Source organism: Pseudorca crassidens, unplaced genomic scaffold (genome assembly GCF_039906515.1).
Source record: "Pseudorca crassidens isolate mPseCra1 unplaced genomic scaffold, mPseCra1.hap1 Scaffold_85, whole genome shotgun sequence".
Classification (NCBI taxonomy): Eukaryota; Metazoa; Chordata; class Mammalia; order Artiodactyla; family Delphinidae; genus Pseudorca; species Pseudorca crassidens.
Window position 1 is genome coordinate 920370 of NW_027136337.1, and position 11567 is coordinate 931936.

Consider the following 11567-nt stretch of genomic DNA (forward strand, 5'->3'; position numbering starts at 1 on the left):
AGTGTCTGTTGGCAATTTACATCCCGCCCATCAGCATAACAAGGCTCCCAGTTCTCCATGGCCTGTTCTGCCTTTCTGGATTTTACACTTTTTTCAGATGGCCCTTTTGACCGGGGGGAAGTGAGACTTCATTGTAGTGCAGATTTCCTTTGCAAGCTTGCTTGGTTGGCCAAAGAGGGCGTATGCGTTTTTTCCTGAATATATTCAGGAAAAAACGCATACGCCCTTTTTGGCCAAGTGCATCATTGTGGACGTTCTGCCTCTTTTCCTATGCTTTCAATGCAATTCCAGTCTACCTCCTGAAATCGGTTTCCTGCAATTCTGCCCCGCTTTCAAGTCCTCTTGGCAGCCTTACTTCAGTATATTTTTGGACGATAGCTGTCATTTATAACTCTGCAGCTTTGTGCATTACAGTGCCCCTGAGCTACTTTCTTCAACTGGCTTTCTTGTGAGCTGGCCGCAACACCGCAGGATGGCTTCAGGCCCTAATCTGGTTCTGGCATGGCACGCTGAGCCTTTGGTTATTTCCTCTTCCTGGTGGGAAATGAGAGTTAAATTTTCCCGTCCAGACACCTCCAGCTAGTCTCTCATTGGTTCTCGCTATTCCTGTTCATCTTCCGCAGAATTTGCAAACTGGGCCAAACAGGAGGTTAAAGGGACTGACTCTCCAAGTCGGGAGAGTGTTAGTAAAGCGTCTGGAATGTTGCACCCGAGTACCAGGGTACGAAAACTGAGACATATTTGAACACGTCTCCCGATCACATGGTTGATCATACTCTAGGTTACACATGCATGTTTCAGCTGAAGGAAGAATACCTTAAACCTGGAGAGTTGAGACCCGTGGAATGGGTACCATGCAATATGACTTCAAAGGGTCTTCATTTGCTCACCGAACCTCTCCAATCCTATCACTGCTGCGTTTATGCCCCTGTACACATGCTTGATTCTCTTTTGGAGACATAGCAATCCATAGGTTTTAAGATACGTTCTAGTCAGGTACATTCTTAGGTGTTTAATATGCGGTGTTGAGTCCATTTCGTTGAGCAAGGAGTAGCTCTTGTCTATTCCATATTTGGCTTAAGGAACTTTATCTGTGCTCATTTCAATCTCTGTTTTTATGCAGCACCCCAACTCACCTTTCCCTTTAAGCAAGCATAATTTGGTTTTCTAAATTAGAGACCTTGTTCTGTTCTGTAATTCAGTTCCTGTGTAGCCAAGTTTACATTCCGTGTATTAGTGATATCTTATGATGTTTCTTTTTCTGTGTGACTTATTTCAGTTAGAATCATCGTACCTGAATCCACTCATTATGCTGCTACGGGCCTGATGACATAGATTTCATTGCTGAGTGATACTGCATTGTACGTAAGTACCACAAGTTCTTTATCCATTTTTCACTTTCTGTGATACTGAACTTGTACAGTAAATGAGGTTCTTGTAAACAGAGGCGTCCCAAACTTTGGGGTGGCTGTGTCTTTTTGATTTTAATTTCCCTAAGCTATAGGACCATAAGTGGAAGTGCCCTAGGCTCTGTTGCTTTGTTTTTTAGATGTTTCAGGAAACACCATACACTTCTCCCGAGTGTCTGTTGGCAATTTACATCCCGCCCTTCAGCAAAACAAGGCTCCCAGTTCTCTATGGCCTGTCCTGCCTTTCTGGATTTTACACTTTTTTCAGATGGCCCTTTTGACCGGGGGGAAGTGAGACTTCATTGTAGTGCAGATTTGCTTTGCAAGCTTGCTTGGTTGGCCAAAAAGAGCGTATGCGTTTTTTCCTGAATATATTCAAGAAAAAATGCATATGCACTTTTTGGCCAAGTGCATCATTGTGGACGCTCTGCCTCTTTTCCTATGCTTTCAATGCAATTCCAGTTTACCTCCTGAAATCGGTTTCCTGCAATTCTGCCCCACTTTCAAGTCCTCTTGGCAGCCTTACTTCAGTATATTTTTGGACGATAGCTGTCATTTATAACTCTGCAGGTTTGTGCATTACAGTGCCCCTGAGCTCCTTTCTTCAACTCGCTTTCTTGTGAGCTGGCCGCAACACCGCAGGATGGCTTCAGGCCCTAATCTGGTTCCGGCACGGCACGCTGAGCCTTTGGTTATTTCCTCTTCCTGGTGGGAAATGAGAGTTAAATTTTCCCGTCCAGACACCTCCAGCTAGTCTCTCATTGGTTCTCGCTATTCCTGTTCATCTTCCGCAGAATTTGCAAACTGGGCCAAACAGGAGGTTAAAGGGACTGACTGTCCAAGTCGGGAGAGTGTTAGTAAAGTGTCTGGAATGTTGCACCCGAGAACCAGGGTACGAAAACTGAGACATATTTGAACACGTCTCCCGATCACATGGTTGATCATACTCTAGGTTCCACATGCATGTTTTAGCTGAAGGAAGAATACCTTAAACCTGGGTAGTTGAAACCCGTGAAATGGGTACCATGCAATATGACTTCAAAGGGTCTTCATTTGCTCACCGAACCTCTCCAATCCTATCACTGCTGCGTTTATGCCCCTGTACACATGCTTGATTCTCTTTTGGCGACATAGCAATCCATAGGTTTTAAGATACTTACTAGTCAGGTACATTCTTAGGTGTTTAATATGCGGTGTTGAGTCCATTTCGTTGAGCAAGGAGTAGCTCTTGTCTATTCCATATTTGGCTTAAGGAACTTTATCTGTGCTCATTTCAATCTCTGGTTTTATGCAGCACCCCAACTCACCTTTCCCCTTAAGCAAGCATAAGTTGGTTTTCTAAATTTGAGACCCTGTTCTGTTCTGTAATTCAGTTCCTGTGTAGCCAAGTTTACATTCCGTGTATTACTGATACCTTATGATGTTTCTTTTTCTGTGTGACTTATTTCATTTAGAATCATCATACCTGAATCCACTCATTATGCTGCTACGGGCCTGATGACATAGATTTCATTGCTGAGTGATACTGCATTGTACGTAAGTACCACAAGTTCTTTATCCATTTTTCACTTTCTGTGATACTGAACTTGTACGGTAAACGAGGTTCTTGTAAACAGAGGCATCCCAAACTTTGGGGTGGCTGTGTCTTTTTGATTTTAATTTCCCTAAGCTATAGGACCATAAGTGGAAATGCCCTAGGCTCTGTTGCTTTGTTTCTTAGATGTTTCAGGAAACACCATACACTCCTCCGGAGTGTCTGTTGGCAATTTACATCCCGCCCATCAGCATAACAAGGCTCCCAGTTCTCCATGGCCTGTCCTGCCTTTCTGGATTTTACACTTTTTTCAGATGGCCCTTTTGACTGGGGGGAAGTGAGACTTCATTGTAGTGCAGATTTCCTTTGCAAGCTTGCTTGGTTGGCCAAAAAGGGCGTATGCGTTTTTTCCTGAATATATTCAGGAAAAAACGCATACGCCCTTTTTGGCCAAGTGCATCATTGTGGACGTTCTGCCTCTTTTCCTATGCTTTCAATGCAATTCCAGTCTACCTCCTGAAATCGGTTTCCTGCAATTCTGCCCCGCTTTCAAGTCCTCTTGGCAGCCTTACTTCAGTATATTTTTGGACGATAGCTGTCATTTATAACTCTGCAGGTTTGTGAATTACAGTGCCCCTGAGCTCCTTTCTTCAACTTGCTTTCTTGTGAGCTGGCCACAACACCGCAGGATGGCTTCAGGCCCTAATCTGGTTCCAGCACGGCACGCTGAGCCTTTGGTTAATTCCTCTTCCTGGTGGGAAATGAGAGTTAAATTTGCCCGTCCAGACACCTCCAGCTAGTCTCTCATTGGTTCTCCCTATTCCTGTTCATCTTCCGCAGAAATTGCAAACTGGGCCAAACAGGAGGTTAAAGGGACTGACTCTCCAAGTCGGGAGAGTGTTAGTAAAGCGTCTGGAATGTTGCACCCGAGTACCAGGGTATGAAAACTGAGACATATTTGAACACGTCTCCCGTTCACATGGTTGATCATACTCTGTGTTCCCCATGCATGTTTTAGCTGAAGGAAGAATACCTTAAACCTGGGTAGTTGAAACCCGTGGAATGGGTACCATGCAATATGACTTCAAAGGGTCTTCATTTGCTCACCGAACCTCTCCAATCCTATCACTGCTGCGTTTATGCCCCTGTACACACGCTTGATTCTCTTTTGGAGACATAGCAATCCATAGGTTTTAAGATACTTACTAGTCAGGTACATTCTTAGGCGTTTAATATGGGGTGTTGAGTCCATTTCGTTGAGCAAGGAGTAGCTCTTGTCTATTCCATATTTGGCTTAAGGAACTTTATCTGTGCTCATTTCAATCTCTGGTTTTATGCAGCACCCCAACTCACCTTTCCCCTTAAGCAAGCATATGTTGCTTTTCTAAATTTGAGACCCTGTTCTGTTTTGGAATTCAGTTCCTGTGTAGCCAAGTTTACATTCCGTGTATTAGTGATATCTTATGATGTTTCTTTTTCTGTGTGACTTATTTCAGTTAGAATCATCGTACCTGAATCCACTTATTATGCTGCTACGGGCCTGATGACATAGATTTCATTGCTGAGTGATACTGCATTGTACGTAAGTACCACAAGTTCTTTATCCATTTTTCAGTTTCTGTGATATTGAACTTGAACGGTAAACGAGGTTCTTGTAAACAGAGGCGTCCCAAACTTTGGGGTGGCTGTGTCTTTTTGATTTTAATTTCCCTAAGCTATAGGACCATAAGTGGAAGTGCCCTAGGCTCTGTTGCTTTGTTTCTTAGATGTTTCAGGAAACACCATACACTTCTCCCGAGTGTCTGTTGGCAATTTACATCCCGCCCATCAGCATAACAAGGCTCCCAGTTCTCCATGGCCTGTCCTGCCTTTCTGGATTTTACACTTTTTTCAGATGGCCCTTTTGACCGGGGGGAAGTGAGACTTCATTGTAGTGCAGATTTCCTTTGCAAGCTTGCTTGGTTGGCCAAAAAGGGCGTATGCGTTTTTTCCTGAATATATTCAGGAAAAAACGCATACGCCCTTTTTGGCCAAGTGCATCATTGTGGACGTTCTGCCTCTTTTCCTATGCTTTCAATGCAATTCCAGTCTACCTCCTGAAATCGGTTTCCTGCAATTCTGCCCCGCTTTCAAGTCCTCTTGGCAGCCTTACTTCAGTATATTTTTGGACGATAGCTGTCATTTATAACTCTGCAGGTTTGTGCATTACAGTGCCCATGAGCTACTTTCTTCAACTGGCTTTCTTGTGAGCTGGCCGCAACACCGCAGGATGGCTTCAGGCCCTAATCTGGTTCTGGCACGGCACGCTGAGCCTTTGGTTATTTCCTCTTCCTGGTGGGAAATGAGAATTAAATTTGCCCGTCCAGACACCTCCAGCTAGTCTCTCATTGGTTCTCCCTATTCCTGTTCATCTTCCGCAGAAATTGCAAACTGGGCCAAACAGGAGGTTAAAGGCGCTGACTCTCCAAGTGGGGAGAGTGTTAGTAAAGCTTCTGGAATGTTGCACCCGAGTACCAGGGGAGGAAACCTGAGACATATTTGAACACATCTCCCGTTCATACGGTTGATCATACTCTGGGTTCCACATGCATGATTTAGCTGAAGGAAGAATACCTTAAACCTGGAGAGTTGAGACCCGTGGAATGGGTACCATGCAATATGACTTCAAAGGGTCTTCATTTGCTCACCGAACCTCTCCAATCCTATCACTGCTGCGTTTATGCCCCTGTACGCATGCTTGATTCTCTATTGGAGACATAGCAATCCATAGGTTTTAAGATACTTACTAGTCAGGTACATTCTTAGGCGTTTAATATGCGGTGTTGAGTCCATTTCGTTGAGCAAGGAGTAGCTCTTGTCTATTCCATATTTGGCTTAAGGAACTTTATCTGTGCTCATTTCAATCTCTGGTTTTATGCAGCACCCCAACTCACCTTTCCCCTTAAGCAAGCATAAGTTGGTTTTCTAAATTTGAGACCCTGTTCTGTTTTGGAATTCAGTTCCTGTGTAGCCAAGTTTACATTCCGTGTACTAGTGATATCTTATGATGTTTCTTTTTCTGTGTGACTTATTTCAGTTAGAATCATCGTACCTGAATCCACTCATTATGCTGCTACGGGCCTGATGACATAGATTTCATTGCTGAGTGATACTGCATTGTACGTAAGTACCACAAGTTCTTTATCCATTTTTCACTTTCTGTGATGTTGAACTTGTACGGTAAACGAGGTTCTTGTAAACAGAGGCGTCCCAAACTTTGGGGTGGCTGTGTCTTTTTGATTTTAATTTCCCTAAGCTATAGGACCATAAGTGGAAGTGCCCTAGGCTCTGTTGCTGTGTTTTTTAGATGTTTCAGGAAACACCATACACTTCTCCCGAGTGTCTGTTGGCAATTTACATCCCGCCCATCAGCATAACAAGGCTCCCAGTTCTCCATGGCCTGTCCTGCCTTTCTGGATTTTACACTTTTTTCAGATGGCCCTTTTGACCGGGGGGAAGTGAGACTTCATTGTAGTGCAGATTTCCTTTGCAAGCTTGCTTGGTTGGCCAAAAAGGGCGTATGCGTTTTTTCCTGAATATATTCAGGAAAAAACGCATACGCCCTTTTTGGCCAGGTGCATCATTGTGGACGTTCTGCCTCTTTTCCTATGCTTTCAATGCAATTCCAGTCTACCTCCTGAAATCGGTTTCCTGCAATTCTGCCCCGCTTTCAAGTCCTCTTGGCAGCCTTACTTCAGTATATTTTTGGACGAGAGCTGTCATTTATAACTCTGCAGGTTTGTGAATTACAGTGCCCCTGAGCTCCTTTCTTCAACTCGCTTTCTTGTGAGCTGGCCGCAACACCGCAGGATGGCTTCAGGCCCTAATCTGGTTCCGGCACGGCACGCTGAGCCTTTGGTTAATTCCTCTTCCTGGTGGGAAATGAGAGTTAAATTTGCCCGTCCAGACACCTCTAGCTAGTCTCTCATTGGTTCTCGCTATTCCTGTTCATCTTGCGCAGAAATTGCCAACTGGGCCAAACAGGAGGTTAAGGGCACTGACTCTCCAAGTCGGGAGAGTGTTAGTAAAGCGTCTGGAATGTTGCACCCGAATAACAGGGTACGAAAACTGAGACATATTTGAACACGTCTCCCGATCACATGGTTGATCATACTCTAGGTTCCACATGCATGTTTTAGCTGAAGGAAGAATACCTTAAACCTGGGTAGTTGAAACCCGTGGAATGGGTACTATGCAATATGACTTCAAAGGGTCTTCATTTGCTCACCGAACCTCTCCAATCCTATCACTGCTGCGTTTATGCCCCTGTACACACGCTTGATTCTCTTTCAGAGACATAGCAATCCATAGGTTTTAAGATACTTACTAGTCAGGTACATTCTTAGGCATTTAATATGCGGTGTTGAGTCCATTTCGTTGAGCAAGGACTAGCTCTTGTCTATTCCATATTTGGCTTAAGGAACTTTATCTGTGCTCATTTCAATCTCTGGTTTTATGCAGTACCCCAACTCACCTTTCCCCTTAAGCAAGCATAAGTTCGTTTTCTAAATTTGAGACCCTGTTCTGTTCTGTAATTCAGTTCCTGTGTAGCCAAGTTTACATTCCGTGTATTACTGATATCTTATGACGTTTCTTTTTCTGTGTGACTTATTTCAGTTAGAATCATCATACCTGAATCCACTCATTGTGCTGCTAAGTGCCTGATGACATAGATTTCATTGCTGAGTGATATTGCTTTGTAAGTAAATACCACAACTTCTTTATCCATTTTTCACTTTCTGCGATGTTGAACTTGTACGGTAAACGCGGTTCTTGTAAACAGAGCCGTTCCAAACATTGGGGTGGCTGTGTCTTTTTCATTTTAATTTCCCTAAGCTATAGGACCATAAGTGGAAGTGCCCTAGGCTCTGTTGCTTTGTTTTTTAGATGTTTCAGGAAACACCATACATTTCTCCCGAGTGTCTGTTTGCAATTTACATCCCGCCCATCAGCATAACAAGGCTCCCAGTTCTCCATGGCCTGTCCTGCCTTTCTGGAGTTTACACTTTTTTCAGATGGCCCTTTTGACCGGGGGGAAGTGAGACTTCATTGTAGTGCAGATTTCCTTTGCAAGCTTGCTTGGTTGGCCAAAAAGGGCGTATGCGTTTTTGCCTGAATATATTCAGGAAAAAACGCATACGCCCTTTTTGGCCAAGTGCATCATTGTGGACGTTCTGCCTCTTTTCCTATGCTTTCAATGCAATTCCACTCTACCTCCTGAAATCGGTTTCCTGCAATTCTGCCCCGCTTTCAAGTCCTCTTGGCAGCCTCACTTCAGTATATTTTTGGACGATAGCTGTCATTTATAACTCTGCAGGTTTGTGAATTACAGTGCCCCTGAGCTCCTTTCTTCAACTCGCTTTCTTGTGAGCTGGCCGCAACACCGCAGGATGGCTTCAGGCCCTAATCTGGTTCCGGCACGGCACGCTGAGCCTTTGGTTATTTCCACTTCCTGGTGGGAAATGAGAGTTAAATTTGCCCGTCCAGACACCTCCAGCTAGTCTCTCATTGGTTCTCCCTATTCCTGTTCATCTTCCGCAGAAATTGCAAACTGGGCCAAACAGGAGGTTAAAGGCACTGGCTCTCCAAGTGGGGAGAGTGTTAGTAAAGCGTCTGGAATGTTGCACCTGAGTACCAGGGGAAGAAAACTGAGACATAGTTGAACACGTCTCCCGTTCACACGGTTGATCATACTCTGGGTTCCACATGCATGTTTTAGCTGAAGGAAGAATACCTTAAACCTGGAGAGTTGAGACCCGTGGAATGGGTACCATGCAATATGACTTCAAAGGGTCTTCATTTGCTCACCGAACCTCTCCAATCCTATCACTGCTGCGTTTATGCCCCTGTACACAAGCTTGATTCTCTTTTGGAGACGTAGTAATCCATAGGTTTTAAGATACTTACTAGTCAGGTACATTCTTAGGCGTTTAATATGGGGTGTTGAGTCCATTTCGTTGAGCAAGGAGTAGCTCTTGTCTATTCCATATTTGGCTTAAGGAACTTTATCTGTGCTCATTTCAATCTCTGGTTTTATGCAGCACCCCAACTCACCTTTCCCCTTAAGCAAGCATAAGTTGGTTTTCTAAATTTGAGACCCTGTTCTGTTTTGGAATTCAGTTCCTGTGTAGCCAAGTTTACATTGCATGTATTAGTGATATCTTATGATGTTTCTTTTTCTGTGTGACTTATTTCAGTTAGAATCATCGTACCTGAATCCACTCATTATGCTGCTATGGGCCTGATGACATAGATTTCATTGCTGAGTGATACTGCATTGTACGTAAGTACCACAAGTTCTTTATCCATTTTTCAATTTCTGTGATACTGAACTTGTACGGTAAACGAGGTTCTTGTAAACAGAGGCGTCCCAAACTTTGGGGTGCTGTGTCTTTTTGATTTTAATTTCCCTAAGCTATAGGACCATAAGTGGAAGTGCCCTAGGCTGTGTTGCTTTGTTTTTCAGATGTTTCAGGAAACACCATACACTTCTCCCTAGTGTCTGTTGGCAATTTACATCCCGCCCATCAGCATAACAAGGCTTCCAGTTCTCCATGGCCTGTCCTGCCTTTCTGGATTTTACACTTTTTTCAGATGGCCCTTTTGACCGGGGGGAAGTGAGACTTCATTGTAGTGCAGATTTCCTTTGCAAGCTTGCTTGGTTGGCCAAAAAGGGCGTATGCGATTTTTCCTGAATATATTCAGGAAAAAACGCATACGCCCTTTTTGGCCAAGTGCATCATTGTGGACGTTCTGCCTCTTTTCCTATGCTTTCAATGCAATTCCACTCTACCTCCTGAAATCGGTTTCCTGCAATTCTGCCCCGCTTTCAAGTCCTCTTGGCAGCCTTACTTCAGTATATTTTTGGACGATAGCTGTCATTTATAACTCTGCAGGTTTGTGAATTACAGTGCCCCTGAGCTCCTTTCTTCAACTCGCTTTCTTGTGAGCTGGCCGCAACACCGCAGGATGGCTTCAGGCCCTAATCGGGTTCCGGCACGGCACGCTGAGCCTTTGGTTAATTCCTCTTCCTGGTGGGAAATGAGAGTTAAATTTGCCCGTTCAGACACGTCCAGCTAGTCTCTCATTGGTTCTCCCTATTCCTGTTCATCTTCCACAGTAATTGCAAACTGGGCCAAACAGGATGTTAAAGGCACTGACTCTCCAAGTGGGGAGAGTGTTAGTAAAGCGTCTGGAATGTTGCACCCGAGTACCAAGGTACGAAAACTGAGACATATTTGAACACGTCTCCCAATCACATGGTTGATCATACTCTAGGTTCCACATGCATGTTTTAGCTGAAGGAAGAATACCTTAAACCTGGGTAGTTGAAACCCGTGGAATGGGTACCATAAAATATGACTTCAAAGGGTCTTCATTTGCTCACCGAACCTCTCCAATCCTATCACTGCTGCGTTTATGCCCCTGTACACATGCTTGATTCTCTTTCGGAGACATAGCAATCCATAGGTTTTAAGATACTTACTAGTCAGGTACATTCTTAGGCGTTTAATATGTGGTGTTGAGTCCATTTCATTGAGCAAGGAGTAGCTCTTGTCTATTCCATATTTGGCTTAAGGAACTTTATCTGTGCTCATTTCAATCTCCGGTTTTATGCAGCACCCCAACTCACCTTTCCCCTTAAGCAAGCATAAGTTGGTTTTCTAAATTTGAGACCCTGTTCTGTTCTGTAATTCAGTTCCTGTGTAGCCAAGTTTACATTCCGTGTATTACTGATATCTTATGATGTTTCTTTTTCTGTGTGACTTATTTCAGTTAGAATCATCATACCTGAATCCACTCATTGTGCTGCTAAGGGCCTGATGACATAGATTTCATTGCTGAGTGATATTGCTTTGTAAGTAAATACCACAACTTCTTTATCCATTTTTCACTTTCTGCGATGTTGAACTTGTACTGTAAACGAGGTTCTTGTAAACAGAGCCGTTCCAAACTTTGGGGTGGCTGTGTCTTTTTGATTTTAATTTTCCTAAGCTATAGGACCATAAGTGGAAGTGCCCTAGGCTCTGTTGCTGTGTTTTTTAGATGTTTCAGGAAACACCATACACTTCTCCCGAGTGTCTGTTGGCAATTTACATCCCGCCCATCAGCATAACAAGGCTCCCAGTTCTCCATGGCCTGTCCTGCCTTTCTGGATTTTACACTTTTTTCAGATGGCCCTTTTGACCGGGGGGAAGTGAGACTTCATTGTAGTGCAGATTTCCTTTGCAAGCTTGCTTGGTTGGCCAAAAGGGGCGTATGCGTTTTTTCCTGAATATATTCAGGAAAAAACGCATACGCCCTTTTTGGCCAAGTGCATCATTGTGGACGTTCCGCCTCTTTTCCTATGCTTTCAATGCAATTCCAGTCTACCTCCTGAAATCGGTTTCCTGCAATTCTGCCCCGCTTTCAAGTCCTCTTGGCAGCCTTACTTCAGTATATTTTTGGACGATAGCTGTCATTTATAACTCTGCAGGTTTGTGAATTACAGTGCCCCTGAGCTCCTTTCTTCAACTCGCTTTCTTGTGAGCTGGCCGCAACACCGCAGGATGGCTTCAGGCCCTAATCTGGTTCCGGCACGGCAC

The 11567-nt window shown here is 44.1% G+C and overlaps 1 long non-coding RNA gene across 1 annotated transcript in view; it reads left to right on the forward strand.

Annotated features, from left to right (window-relative positions):
* The window catches only part of LOC137218350 (uncharacterized), an 85913-nt gene extending 82965 nt beyond the window's left edge, over positions 1-2948 (forward strand). The window contains exon 3 of the long non-coding RNA XR_010940669.1: positions 2864-2948. This is a non-coding gene — a long non-coding RNA (uncharacterized lncRNA). The remainder of the gene's footprint in view (positions 1-2863) is intronic.
* The last annotated feature ends 8619 nt before the right edge of the window (positions 2949-11567 follow it).